The 13,650-nt window shown below is 48.0% G+C and overlaps 2 long non-coding RNA genes across 4 annotated transcripts in view; one reads left to right on the forward strand and one right to left on the reverse strand.

The window, feature by feature from the left end:
• LOC125911081 (uncharacterized) overlaps positions 1-13,373 on the forward strand; it is a 37,697-nt gene extending 24,324 nt beyond the window's left edge. For all 3 annotated transcript variants that reach the window (XR_007454245.1, XR_007454244.1, XR_007454246.1), the window contains exon 3: positions 12,758-13,373. This is a non-coding gene — a long non-coding RNA (uncharacterized LOC125911081). The remainder of the gene's footprint in view (positions 1-12,757) is intronic.
• Positions 1,818-3,912, reverse strand: LOC125911082 (uncharacterized). Its single transcript, XR_007454247.1, has 3 exons — positions 3,731-3,912; positions 3,035-3,417; positions 1,818-2,585 (listed from the first exon to the last, which is right to left on the reverse strand). It is a non-coding gene; the product is annotated as an uncharacterized LOC125911082 (long non-coding RNA).
• Positions 13,374-13,650: the final 277 nt, after the last annotated feature.

A 13,650-nucleotide genomic window follows, 5' to 3' on the forward strand; every position in this document is an offset into this window, starting at 1 on the left:
GAGGGGCAGAGAGAGAGGGAGACACAGAATCCGAAGCAGGCTCCAGGCTCTGAGCAGTCAGCACAGAGCCCGACGCGGGGCTCGAACTCACGGACCGCGAGATCATGATCTGAGCCGAAGTCGGACGCTTAACCGACCAAGCCACCCAGGCGCCCCCCGAATGGATTTTTAAAAACCGATTGTTCTTTGAGCACATGGGCCACTAGTTAAAAGTCGAAATGAGAATGTGGTGAGAAGCTTCTCTCCCTCCCTGTCCTGCTGGCCTCAAACTTCACCAGCTTCGTCTTCCTTCCAGAGCCGCTCCCCACATCTAAAGCAAAAATGAACGTGAGCTGGAACCCTGCCTTTTCTTATTTAAATGTTAGGCACCTGGTCTGCACCTGGCTTTTTTGTTTAACAATATTGTCTCGAAAATTGCTTCTATCTACATATAAATACTTCCCTCCTGGATCTTTCCTTTTTACTTCTCAGGTCATTTCCAAGCAGTCTGTGGAAAAAGAATGTCTTTCCACAGAAACAGGAGTACTCAGATATAGCCAGAAATTGCAGGGTAGTTCTAGAATTCATTTACCCACCTACAAAATTCCAAGGATCCTAGGTGAAAGAATTCTGTATTCCTCTTTAGGTGGATTTGCTTTTCAAAAGGGGTCTCACAGGACTATTGTACCTTAACTCCAAAAATGACTATGTGGTAAATTTTGGGCAGGGCTAGGGGTGAGTTGCTCTTTGGGTAGAAGTCTACTTGTGGTGTCCCAAATCCAAGTGCTAGGGTTCAAGATCTCTGTCTATCCAGAGATTAACCTTGTCTTCTCAAGCCAACCATGGGGCTCTATATAATAAATGTCACTCTCCTACTGGCAGCCAACCAGCTCTCCTCCCCAGCTTCTCTCACCAGATATGTCCGCAGGCCAGCAGCCACCGCTGGGAACACCTCAGAACGATGCTAAGAGGTCGAAGTGCTCCCTGGGGGTGGGCCTGGTGGATAGGCTGCCCTGTGTCCCTGCACTAAGAGCAGTTCCTGTTCCAAGTTTATCAGGGTTTACATACCATTCTCTGAAATAAGCTTTGAGCTGAAGAATGGGTGCTTTCTCCCAACAAACCACACATCCAGCAGGGGGCTTCTTCTCATAGACATCTGACCCTTTCATCACTTTGGGCCACTGAGATACACCAATAGATGCCAGGCCCACCCACTATACTTCTCATTCTAGTATAGTTTCCTGCCAGACTCACCCAGCAGGAAAGAGAGACCATCCACACCTGCCAACATAAGCATCTCGTGGGCCAAGCAGGCTTCTCGGCAAAATAGGAAGATAGCATTCTGGTTTTTACATCAGTGCTTGGTGAGTTTGATTAGTGTGAGTCAATCTTGCCAAAAGGATCCCCTCTGGTCCACAGAGCTAAGGGCTGCACTGCAGACCACAGTGATTTCCCCCAGAGTAAGTGCCCACTTTGCCCTCTTAGGCCAGTGAACCTGCTGCTTGGGGGCAGGGGCTCTTCCTGGTGGGCCTTTTAACTGGAAGCATGCTAGTCAGACTGAGGAAGTAGGTTCCAGTGTCTGTTTGCTCTGTGTGAAAGAAACTCAGTTGCAGAGATCATAGTGACCTTCCATGTACAGTGATCAGATAGCAGAAAAATCAGCACAAATCCATCCTGACTGCTAACAAATGGTCAGGGTCAGCGGGTCCCCTTCCATCTGAAAAATGGCACCACCGGTGTTTCTCCTTCCAGGTTGAACTTGGCATTGTTTGGGAGGAAGACTTTTTTCTGTACGCTCTTAGGTTCAGTTCTTGGGAACATGCAAATTAAACTGGCAAAACACAGATTTGCAAAAGAAGAGATATTTTAAAATTCATATACATACATGTGAGTTCACAGAAAAATGAAATTCAAGGAGGTGGTTAGAATTTGGGGCTTCTATACCACCCTAATAGGGGAAGGGGAGGGGGAGAAGGGCATTTACAGGAAAACAAATGGATTTTATTTATTTATTTATCAATGTTATTTATTTATTTTGAGAGAGACAGAGACAGCATGAGCAGGGGAGGGGCAGGATAGAGGGAGAGAGAGAGAATCCCAAGCAGGCTCCGCACGGTTGGTGCAGAGCCCGACGAGGGCGCTCCAACTCACAAAACCATGAGATCATGCCCTGAGGTGAAGCCATGAGTCAGATGCTTAACCGACTGAGCCACCCAGGTGTCCCATCAAATGGCTTTTAGGAAAGATAAGTAGGCCCTTAGGAAAATAGATAGGAAATATGGTAGTCTTGTGACAATACCTGCTTATGTGATTTCTTACTCCAAAGCAGATTTCTCTCCAGTGGAAAGAGCCCATCTCCTGAGGAGGAGACTGGTGACAGCTGAATCCTTCCGGGAGACTCTGCTTTTAGATACTGGGAGTATGGGAGAAACCACTCACAGTGAGAGATTCTGGATCCCTTCAGTATGAATGCTCCTCTTCTCCTTGTCCAAAGGCCAGGCTGGTTGAGGGTGCTCAGGGTCTAGGGGTTTGGTTCAGCATTCCTGAGACTGGCACAGGGAACTCCAGCAAGGGCAGAAGGAGCGGGGTAGTCCCCCCAGCAGAGGCTGTGCGAGGGTGGAGGAAAGGGCCAAGTCACTATGGTTGGCGATCCAGGGCATGTGTAGGAGCACAGAGGGCCAGGGTCAAATCCTATGTCCTTGGGCAAGATTCTTAACTTCTCTGGGCTTCATTTTTCTACTTGGGTAAAAACCCTCACAGGACCACAGTAAGGCTAAGATTACTTAACGCATTTAAAGCACATGATACAGTGCCTGGCACAGAGCAAGTGTTCAGTTAATGCAGCCAACTTCCCTAGACGCTGGAGACACGGCAGTGAGCAAAGCCGAGCCCTGCTCTCCTGGATCTTCCATTAAACAAAGGTGTACGTGCCATCATCAGATGGCCGGGTACACCAGGAGAAAAGGAAGCAGGTGAGAGGCAGGGAGGGAGAGGTGGGGGCTGGTGTGGTCAGGGAAGGGACATCTGAGCAGAGACCAGAATGAGGTGGCCTCACCGGAATTAGGATGATGTCTCATTGCTGTTCCTCCTGCATGTTCCCTTAATCATTCCTTCTCTTGCCTGAGTTTCCACCAGCCAGTGAACCGGGACTAGGTCGGTTCCCATCTCAGCTGAGCACGTGGCCTCCTCTCCATGATCCTTTCTGGGGGTGGCGTCAGTGGAGCGCGCACATGGGGGCCCCAGGTTCCGAATGTGAGTTAGGGTGGTGGGTTTCTTCCATTCCTCTGTACCTCCCAATTCCACAGGGCCAGAAGACACGGGGGAGGGGGGGTGCCCTCTCCAGGAGAAAAGCTCACACATTCCGCCCTCTACCTTGTCTGGAGGAGCAGTCGTGCTTGGGGAAACTGGCCAGCTGTATGGCTGCGGGGCGAGTCTGAGCTGCAAGAACCAGAATAGAAGGGCTAAATTTAAACCGTGTCTGGAGGCTTCAGGGAGCCCGCGGGCCTGTGGGCCCTGGGGTGGCTCCGTCCCACCTCCCTCCTCTCCTTCCACCTCCCCACTCCCTTCTGTCTCCTCCCCCTCCCCCTCTCCCCTCCCTCCACCCACCCTCTTTCCCCTCCCACCTCCTCCTCCTTCCTCCTCCCACCCACTTCCCTCCTCCCTCCTCTCTCCTCTCCTCCTTCTCAGAATGGAAACTGTTTCTTTCCTGGCTGCCGAGAGCCGGTTTCCTCCCAAGGAAATAATGTCTCACCGCAGCTGAGGCCGGCTCTGCCCCCTGGAATTTCCCTGCAGGGGAGAAACACCCCGCTGGCGGAGCTGCTCTGAGCTGGGACACACCTAGAGCCTGCTTGTGCACAACCCAGAGGGGGACACGCCCAGAGACACACACACAAGTAAACAGAAACAGAAACAGGCTGGGAAAACCCTGGGGGGGGGGGGGTGAACCCTAGGATCAGGTTCTTGTCCCAACTCTGTCTCCACCTCCCTGTGAGGCAGGAGCAAATCATCTCCTGTTCTGAACTTTTTTTTTTTTTTACCTCCTTAATATTAAAATAGACCTCTTAAGAATCAAAATAGAACAGAACTCTAAAGGAATCAACCTAGAAAGTGCTTTGATTATTTCAAAGATGTCTCTTTCTTTGTTCAAAATATTTTTAAATCCCTTTTTTTTTCTTTCTGAAAAATTCCTTTAAGGACCAGTTTTAGGCACTCATAGGTCTGCCTTGTTACTTTTCCAGACATTTGAGTTTTGCCTAGAGGGATCGCTGCCCACGGTACCAAGAGACTTGGGGCTGGTTCCAAATACTGAGTTCAAAAGATTCCTGCAAGGACAGTGAAAAGACTGTCAGGTGTCATCACTGTTGCAGAATTCCCCTGATGCCCAAGGCCGGTCCCCAGAGAGGACAACAGCTCCTGGAGGAGCTCTCAACCCTCAGCCACACGCAGGGTCCTTCTGGAGCCTTACATAGTCCAACACTCAGACACAGAGGGGTCTACACACACACACACACACACACACACACGGCCAAATGGAAACTTCTAGTTTCAGCTACAATATCCAGAGGTAGCAGTCTGTGAGAACCTGAGCCACGCACCCCTCGTGTTTTTGTGCATGTATTCACTGAGGCTAGACACGGGGGCTGTCACAGACCTGATCAGGTGGGGATGGTCACAGCTCAGACACCCTCCAGGCAGGCTGTGCCCGGAGACTTTAGCAGGAGAGCGAGCTCTGAGGGGACACACCCAGACACATTGGGTTGCCTGGTAACACAGAATGCCAGGCCCAGGGACACACACCCTCTCTGGGATCACACATTCATACTGTTTCCACAGGGGCAGGATCCCCACGGAGCCGGCTGGCTGCCCCAGGCACACCCTCTCGCCGCCACCGAGAACTGCCTTCGTTCAGAGATGCGCCTGGTTGGCTCAGTCGGTTAAGCGACCGACCTCCTGACCTTGGGTCAGGTCTTGATCTCACAGCGTGAGTTCCAGCCCCGCATTGGGCTCCTTGCTGAAAGCTCAGAGCCTGCTTCAGATTCTCTCTCTCTCTCTCTCTCTCTCTCTCTCTCTGCGCATCCCCCATGCACACATTCTCTCTCTCTCAAAATTAAAAAAAAAAAAAAAAAAAAAAGGGAAAAAACAGCTGTGCAGCTAAAGATCCTGCTCATCAGCACCCCAAAATGCTTACCGGATTTAGAGTGCTGAGCAAGCCCCCCAAAACTTCCAGTCCCACTCAGTCACACACACACCGTTAGAGTGGTCAGAGTCTAGACTCCTCACGTCCTTTTGTTTCCTCTCGGAAAAACTTTGGCTTTTCCATTTTAAGCAGCCAGTGACCAAACAGTCTATTTCTGTAACTTCTTAGTATTAGCCAGAGCCTGTTCTTTTGAAACGTCTACAGTAAGTCAGGAAGAATGCTTCTGACCTTTGTTTTCAAATTCAACTATGCAGAACACTAAACACACAATGTGAAAACACAGAGGCCAATTTTTTTTAAGGGTTTTTTTTTTTTTTTTTTTTTTTTTTTTGAGGCCGAGAGGCACAGAGAGAGAAGGAGAGAGAATCCCAAGCAGGCTCCGACTGTCAGCCTGGAGCCCTATGTGGGGCTTGAACTCGCAAACCGTGAGATCATGACCTGAGCTGAAGTCAAGAGTCAGATGCTTAGCTGACTGAGGCACCCCTCAGAGAACAATTTTTAAAACTCACAGACAAACCATGTTTGAGGGTTTTTCAGCTTTTTGTGGGAGAAAGGCAAGTTTACTGACTTCAGTGGTTTTTAAAATTCGAACTTGGCAAACAGGAACACAACTGTGGAGTCTTTGTAAAGTGAGCAGCAGGTAAAAGCTCCTTCGGGCAGCACCCCTCACTTCTTAGGGATGGGCAAACTGAGGACTCACCTTTGACCTGGTCTCCCCAGCCACCTTGACCAAAGTCAATCTGACCTTGATTCTGCGGAACTTCCGGTGTGGTGTTTAGACTGCCTGTCTAGTAAACAGCTGTGCCCTCCCTTGGGTCCAAGGACAGCCCCCCGTGTAGGTTCTGTCCCCTTCTCTGGATGTTTCAGACACGGCGTTGGCTTCTGGGATGAGATAATCTGGTTTTCCTGGCCACAGCAGTCTGCTTCCTCCAGTTCCACCCTGGAGACAGGACCACCCTGGAGACATCCTCAGATCTATACACTGGGTCTAGCTGGGCCCTCCCCTGCCATACAGGTCCGTCCTTCCTCTGTCCCTTTTCCCCTTTGCCCTTCCTTCCCTCCCTCCCTCCCTCCTCCATCCCTCCATCTCAACCTCTGGCAGGAATTCCAGTGTGAACCTGGATCGGCTACAGTGAATAGGGATCTTGCCACACTCAGCCTCTCCTTACGTTATCTCCCTCTCTCAATATTCCTTTTTATTCTTACTATTCATACAGCAGTCCCCTCTTATCCTTGGGGAATATTTCCCAAGACCCCCAGTGGATGCTTGAAACTGTGAGTGGTACCAAACCCTATATATGCTGTTTTTTCCTGTACAGATATACCAATGATTTATTTGATAAGTTTCATTTATAAATTAGGCACAGTAAAAGATTAACCACAATAACTGATAATAGAACGATTATAAAAATATACCACAATTTGAAAAAAAAACCCATATATATGTTATGTGGATGTATCTCTCTCTTTCAAAGTATCTTATCGTACTGGGCTCACCCTTCATGTGATGATACAAGATGATAAAAAGTCTACATGATGAGATGAAGTGAGGTGAATGACGTAGGCATTGTGACGTTAGCATTAGGCTACTGTTGACCTTCTGATGTTACGTCAGAAGGAGGGTCACCTCCTCCCAGGCCATGGTTGACGGGGTGATGAGACCCAAAGTGAAATCATGGATAAAGGGGGACTATGGTACCTCGTTTCCTGAAGTATTGATGAGTGCCACATTCAAGACAGAAATAGAAATAAACAAAACAAATCCTATTAGACTTAAAATTTCTTAAGTTTATATATTTTTTCTTTAGTAATCTGTGCACTCAGCGTGGGGCTTGAACTCATGACGCTGAGATCAAGAGTTCATGCTCTCCCAACGGAGCCAGACTGGCACTCCTAGATCTAATTTTTTAATGAAAAATTTCTATATGTCAAAACTCACAAAACATATTTATTTATTAAAAAATTTTTTAAGTTTATTTATTTATTTTAAGGGAGAGAGAGCGAGGGAAGGGCGGAGAGAGGGAGAGAGAAAATCCCAAGCAGGCTCTGTGCTGTCAGCACCAAGCCCGATGCGGGGCTCACACTCTCGAATTGTGAGATCATGACCTGAGCTGAAATCAAGTCAGACGCTTGACGGACTGAGCCACCCAGGCGCCCCACCAGCAAAACATATTTAAAGGCAAAAGACACATGTGGAAAATACATTTTCCAGATGTATGTGGCAACAGAGGCAAATACCCTCATCATCAAAGGGCTCTGATAAAGCACATGGCACCAAACAGATAGATGGATGATGTGAGCAGGGCAGAGGAATCAAAACAATGAAATAAATGAAATAAGAAGAGAAAATGTCTAATCTCCTTAATACAAAGAAGTCAAAATAAAACCATTTAAAATAACATTTCCCCTTATTACCATCAGATTATAGCAGATCAATGCCCACTATTGGGCAGCAGCTTTCTCCTGAATTATTTCTAGAAATGTGAAAGAATTGGAACAGCCTTTTTGGAGAGAAATCAAGCTTTAAAATTACAAGTATCTTCTGACCTGTCAGTTCTACCTCTACAAGTTATCTGGAAGGAATCTTTAAGGTGTCCAAAATATACGGCTACAAAAATGCTCATTGCAGTACTGTTGCTAAAAGAAAAAGGGGAAAAAAATGTGTTTATAATTTTTTTTCCTTTCTTTCAGAATTGTAGACCCATGATTGTATTGCTTTTTTTTTCTTAAGATTTTTTAAAGGTTTGTTTATTTATTTTGAGAGAGAGAGAGAGAGAGAGAGAGAGAGAGAGAGAGAGAAAGAGAATGTGAGCAGGGGAGGGGCAGAGAGAGAATCCCAAGCAGGCTCCGCACTGTCAGCATAGAGCCCAACATGGGGCTTGAACTCACAAACCAGGTGGTCATGACCTGAACCAAAATCAGGAGTCGGACGCTCCAATGACTGAGCCACCCAGGTGCCCCTCAAGATTTTTAAAAAAGTAACCTCTACACTTATGGGGCTCCAACTCACAGCCCTGAGATGAAGAGTCACCTATTCCACCAACTGAGTCAGCCAAGCCCCGCCCCCTCACCTGTTTTATGTTGTATTTATTTAAGTTCTGAACATGCCAAGCTAGACCGTTATTTTGTATTTTACTACCTTATAAAAACTGCAGTTGATAAGAAATATTCTGGGGCGACTGGCTGGCTTAGTCAGTAGAGCGTGCAGCTCTTGATCTTGGGGTTATGAGTTTGGGCCCCACACTGGGTGTAGGAATTACTTAAAAATAAAATTAAAAAAAGAGAGAAAGAAAAGAAATATTCTCAGCTGGGGTGAGTCTGAGGGTTAACTCAGCCCCTCCCTGGCCCTGTGACCCATGGAAGGGTTTTCCCCTTCAGTGTTTCATTCTGAGTGTGTGGGACCTTGGGTTGAGTGAGTCTGTGGAGCTGGGTGAGGACGCTGTGTGGAGAGAAGCTGGCAGAAAAGCAGGAGGGAGGCTCTTGGGAAGATGCCTGCAGGTTAGGTCGCAGGTAACCAGAGCCATGGTGCTGAGCCACATGTCTGGGGGGAGAAGTCCTTTAGAGGAGGAGATGGTGTCCACAGATCGCATCAGGGTCCGTGTGGGTGACTCAGTTAAGCATCTGACTTCGGCTCAGGTCATGATCTCACGATTCATGAGTTTGAGCCCTGCATCAGGCTCCCTGCTGCCAGCACAGAGCCCCTTCCAGATCCTCTGTCCCCTGCCTCTCTCTGCCCCTCCCCCACTCTCTAAAATAAATACACATTTAAAAACCCCCCCAAAAATAAAAAATAAAATGGAGTTTGGTAGGGGGGGTATCTGGCTGGCTCAGTCAGTAGAACATGTGACTCTTGATCTCTGGGGTCCTGAGTTCGAGCCCCACCTTGGGTGCAAAGATTACTTAAATAAATATAGGGGCGCCTGGGTGGCTCAGTCGGTTAAGCGTCCAACTCGTGATTTGGCTCAGGTCATGATCTCACAGTTTGTGGGGTCAAGCCCTGCATCAGGCTCTGGGCTGAGCATGGAGCCCGCTTGGGATTCTGCCTCTCTCTCTGCCCCTCCCCTGCTCACACTTGATCTTTCTCTCTCAAAATGAATGAATGAATGAATGAATGAATGAAATGGAGTCCGTTGAAATGCAAGGGAATTCCAGAGCCCCTGGAAGGCTTCCTGACTCAGGGGTGAGGGTGGGGGTGGAGTCTGTGCTTTCAAAATGCCTCCCAGAGACCCTGAAGCATCTGATCCTCATCTCCTCAGCTGCCATTTCCTCTCCAGCAGGGTCCTTGCTCTGGCCATGGTGTCTTGCAGCCTCAAGACTTGTTACACGTTCCCTTTACTTCTTCAGCTTTTCCCCCTGAGGGGCCCCTATACTTAGTCTGATCCGGAAACCCCATCCTACCCCTTCAGTGAATCTTACACCTGTCTGCCACTTTTCTGAACAACTAACTATAATATTTATAGGGTTTAATATATTTTTTAATGTTTATTTATTTTTGAGAGAGCGAGAGCGAGTGGGAGCAGAGGAGAGGCAGAGAGAGAAACAGAGGGAGAATCGCAAGCAGGCTCCACACTGTCAGTGTAGAGCCCGATGCGGGGTTCAAACTCGTGAATGGCGAGAGCGTGACCTGAGCCGAAATCAAGAGTCCGACGTTTAACGGACTGAGCCACCCAGGTGCCCGCTGGGTTTCATATATTTAAATTTATTTTTAATTTCACAAGTAGTACAGGAATACATCTTTACTATAAAACAATTCAAGTGACCCACATGGAGTGAATGCAGCCTCTTGATCATCCCTTGTCCCCCACTCCCGCACCAGGCTGACTCTGGGGTGGGTGGGGTGTCATGTCCTTCCAGACGCTTGTCCATGTCTTTCTCAACTAGTCTCCAGCTCTGGAAAGAGAAGAACCATCTTTCGTCCCACCCAAGATCACTCCTCTGCCTGTGCCATGTTCTGGACCCTCAAGCCTCTTCTTCCACAGCCTTTGGCCTCCACTCCTACACCCCCCAACCGAACATCTCTCCCCACAACAGCCCTCCTACCCATACATGCACACACACATGCACACAGATATACCCAGATGTTTCTTTTCCTGAAAACAAGTCTTTCTGGATCCTTACATGCCCTTAGCCCCCTCTCCTATCCGTCTCTGTTGCAGCCAACCTCTTCAACAAATGGCTCCCTTGGCCAGACTTCTCACCTGCACCCATCAGATCTCAGGCAGCAGCCGCCTGCCGAACTCCCCTGGGAGGGCACTGACCCAAGTCGAGGCTCCTGTTAGCACAGTGCTGCTGCCCACCCCCCTGCATAAGACTTCTGGCCTTGGAGGGGTGCCTGGCCATCCAACATCTGGAGTCTTCACTCCCAGGCAAAGCCCCTGGGCACTGGCTGCCCTCCCCCCGCCCCGGCAGCCCACGCGGCCTCTGCAGGAGATAGTACAAGGGCCAGGGAGCGTTGGGGGAGCTCCTCACGCAGTGCTCGTGTTCATCTCTGTAGTCACCTCAGATTTCTGTGGGCTTCTGGCAGCTTTACCTTCCAGGGACGGAGGGAACCGGCTCCGGAAGTTCTCCCGGGGTGTGGCTCACCCCAAAGCTCTGGGCATGTTCTGACAACCAGGGCTTCCAGAAACTCCAGAGGCTGGGGTGAGGAGGGTTCCTCAATGGCTCAACCTCCTCTAAAGGAGGAGGAACAGGAAGACAGGGCCTAGGCTCTACTTTACTGCTCTTCTCCCAACTTACCATCATAAAAGAAAAGCAAGCAAACTTTTGAATTATGAAACAATGCCCCCCAAGACACTGTATTAGTTTTCTGTTGCTGCTATATCAAGTTATCATGAATTTAGCGGCTTAAATCAACACAAATTTATTCCCTTACAGTTCTGGGGGTCAGAGTCCAAAACCAAGATACTGACAGGGCTGCATTTTTTCTGGAACTTCGGGGAAGAATCTGTTTTCTAACCTCTTCTGGTTTCTAGGGGCTGCCTGCGTTCCTTGGCTAGTGGCCTCTTTTTCCACCTTCAAAGCACATCCCTCCAACCTCTACATCCACGATCACATCTCCTGTCTCTGACTAACTCTCCTGCCTCCCTAAGGGCCCTCGTGATTACATTGGGCCCAGGATAATTCGGGATAATCTCCCTATCTCAAGATCCTTAACTTACTCATATTTGCGAGGGCCCATTTACCACAGGAGGTAGGATATGCATGGATTCTGAGGATTAGGTCATGGAGGGACATCTCTGGGACCATTATTCAGTCTACCACAAGTGTGAAATGTAATATAGGTCAACATCTGTAGACAGACACTGAGATTAGACAGATGCTAATATTTTGCCTTATTTATTTATTTATTTATTTAGTTTGTTTATTTATTTATTTTAAAGAGATAAAGCTCTACAAACATAGCTAAATCCCTATGTGGCTTTTCCTTCCTTCTCTCCTCAAAGGTAACCACTTCCCTGAGGTTGGTGAAATTCACCCCATGTATGTTTCTGTCTTTGGTACATGTTATAAACACACTAAAAAAATTTTTTTTTAGTGTTTAGTTTTGAGAGAGAGAGAGAGACAGAGCAAAGCCGGGGAGGGACAGAGAGAGAGAAGGAGACACAGAATCCAAAGCAGGCTCCATGCTGTCAGCACAGGGCCCGACGTGGGGCTGGAACCCACAAACCAGGAGATCATGACCTGAGCCAAATTTGAACACTTAACTGACGAGCCACCCAGGTGCCCCTAAAGATTTTATTTTTAAGTAATCTCTGCACCTAATGTGGGGCTTGCATTTGTAACTCTGAGGGCAAGAGTCACATGCTCTACTGACCGAGCCAGCCAGGTGCCTCAAGTGCATTTTTAAACCGAAGAGTACCATTTGTATGTGTTTCGAAACTTTATGTAAAAGGAATCACCGTGTGTACCGTATTGCAACCTGCTTTTCTAACGCAATATGTGTTTGAGATTTTACATGTTGATACATGATGATATAGTTCATTCACTTTAACTGCAGTATAGAATGCCTCCCACGAGCAAGTTAGAGTTCATTTTGTCCATTCTTTTGCCTAGAGACAGACTGTTTTCACTTTTTTTGCTATTACAAACAGTGCTTCAAAAAAAAAAAAATCTTCGTGCTTGTTTTCTGGAACACCTGTGCCAAAGACCTCAGTGGGGATACACCCAGGAGCAGCATGGCTGGGTCCCGGGTATGCACACCTTCAGCTTACTGAGGATTGCCACGCGGTCCCAGGGTACCTGCCAACACAGTGTTTAAAAATACCCATTTCCCACATATCGTCAGCATCTGGTATTTTCAGATTTACTGTTTTTTAAGATTCATTTTCCTTACCTATTTTCCAGTCAATCTGTTCTGTTCCAAATCTTCTTGAATGTTCTGCAGCAGCAACCTTTCTTCCATCTTGACCCTGAATGACAGACCCACCCAGCACCTTCTGTGCTCAGTGTGGTCCACCCCATTCCCTCAATTCTCTCTCTTTTGAGTCCCCCGCTCCAGCCAGCCCTCTGCCCACTATGTTTCATTTGGGCCAGCCTCTAGAAGAGCTGGTATGGTTCTGAAGCTCTCTGCTTTCCCCACAGAATGCCGTGGAATGTGCTGAGATGGTCTACCGGGAGGAACGGAGTCTTCTGCATTACGACCCCTCAGCCTAAGTGAATGAGTCAATCTAATCCTGGCAATGTGAGCAAATCCACTTGAGAATTACTCAGTCCTGAACTCCCCCCAAATACATGCTTGTCTATTTTTCCTGTCCCCAAGTGTTCTGAAACACACCTGCCAACGAACTGAACTGTATCCTGGAAAATGGCAGCATGGAGGAATAAATCCAAAGACTGTGACCTTTCTTCCTCTTTTCTTTATCAGCCTGTGGCTTTTAGGCACCAAATTTTGTGTTCTAAGTTTTTACACCCCCCTTCCCTACTGCCCCAATCCAATTACAGTGGTGGGCTGACTGTCTTGAGCTCCTTCAACACAGGGAAGCCATCTCTGAGTTATGTGGCCCTCATAATGATCCATTTCTCCTCCTGCTGCTCCCTGAGTAAACTGAAATGGTATTGTCCTTGTGCGTGGATGGTAAGCTGAAGACATTTCTCAGCCATCTGGTTCCAACCTCATGGTCTCTTGAACTTTGTATATTCCTATTAGCTGTCCATACCCATCTTATGTATTCCCAAATTCCCATTAGCTATGGCTTCGCCAAAGATATATCCTTGGCAAAGATGGGGCCTGAAGGATTGTTTCCCAGAGGGGATCAGCCACATGCTTCAAAGGGAGCCCCGAGTGCTGCCGGGGGAGTCATCCATAACCTCCTGCTGTACGACCATGGCACGGGGCTACACCCACAGCTCTTTATACACTTGTATGTCTTAGCATTCGGAGTGAAACCCTTCTCAGTTCTAGGTGTAAGATGGATACTTTAGAAGGTATTGCTTTTCCACAAACTAAGCAGTTTGTGGTGCTAGTGCTCAATATG

This window comes from Panthera uncia (genome assembly GCF_023721935.1).
Source record: "Panthera uncia isolate 11264 chromosome C1 unlocalized genomic scaffold, Puncia_PCG_1.0 HiC_scaffold_3, whole genome shotgun sequence".
Lineage (NCBI taxonomy): Eukaryota > Metazoa > Chordata > Mammalia > Carnivora > Felidae > Panthera > Panthera uncia.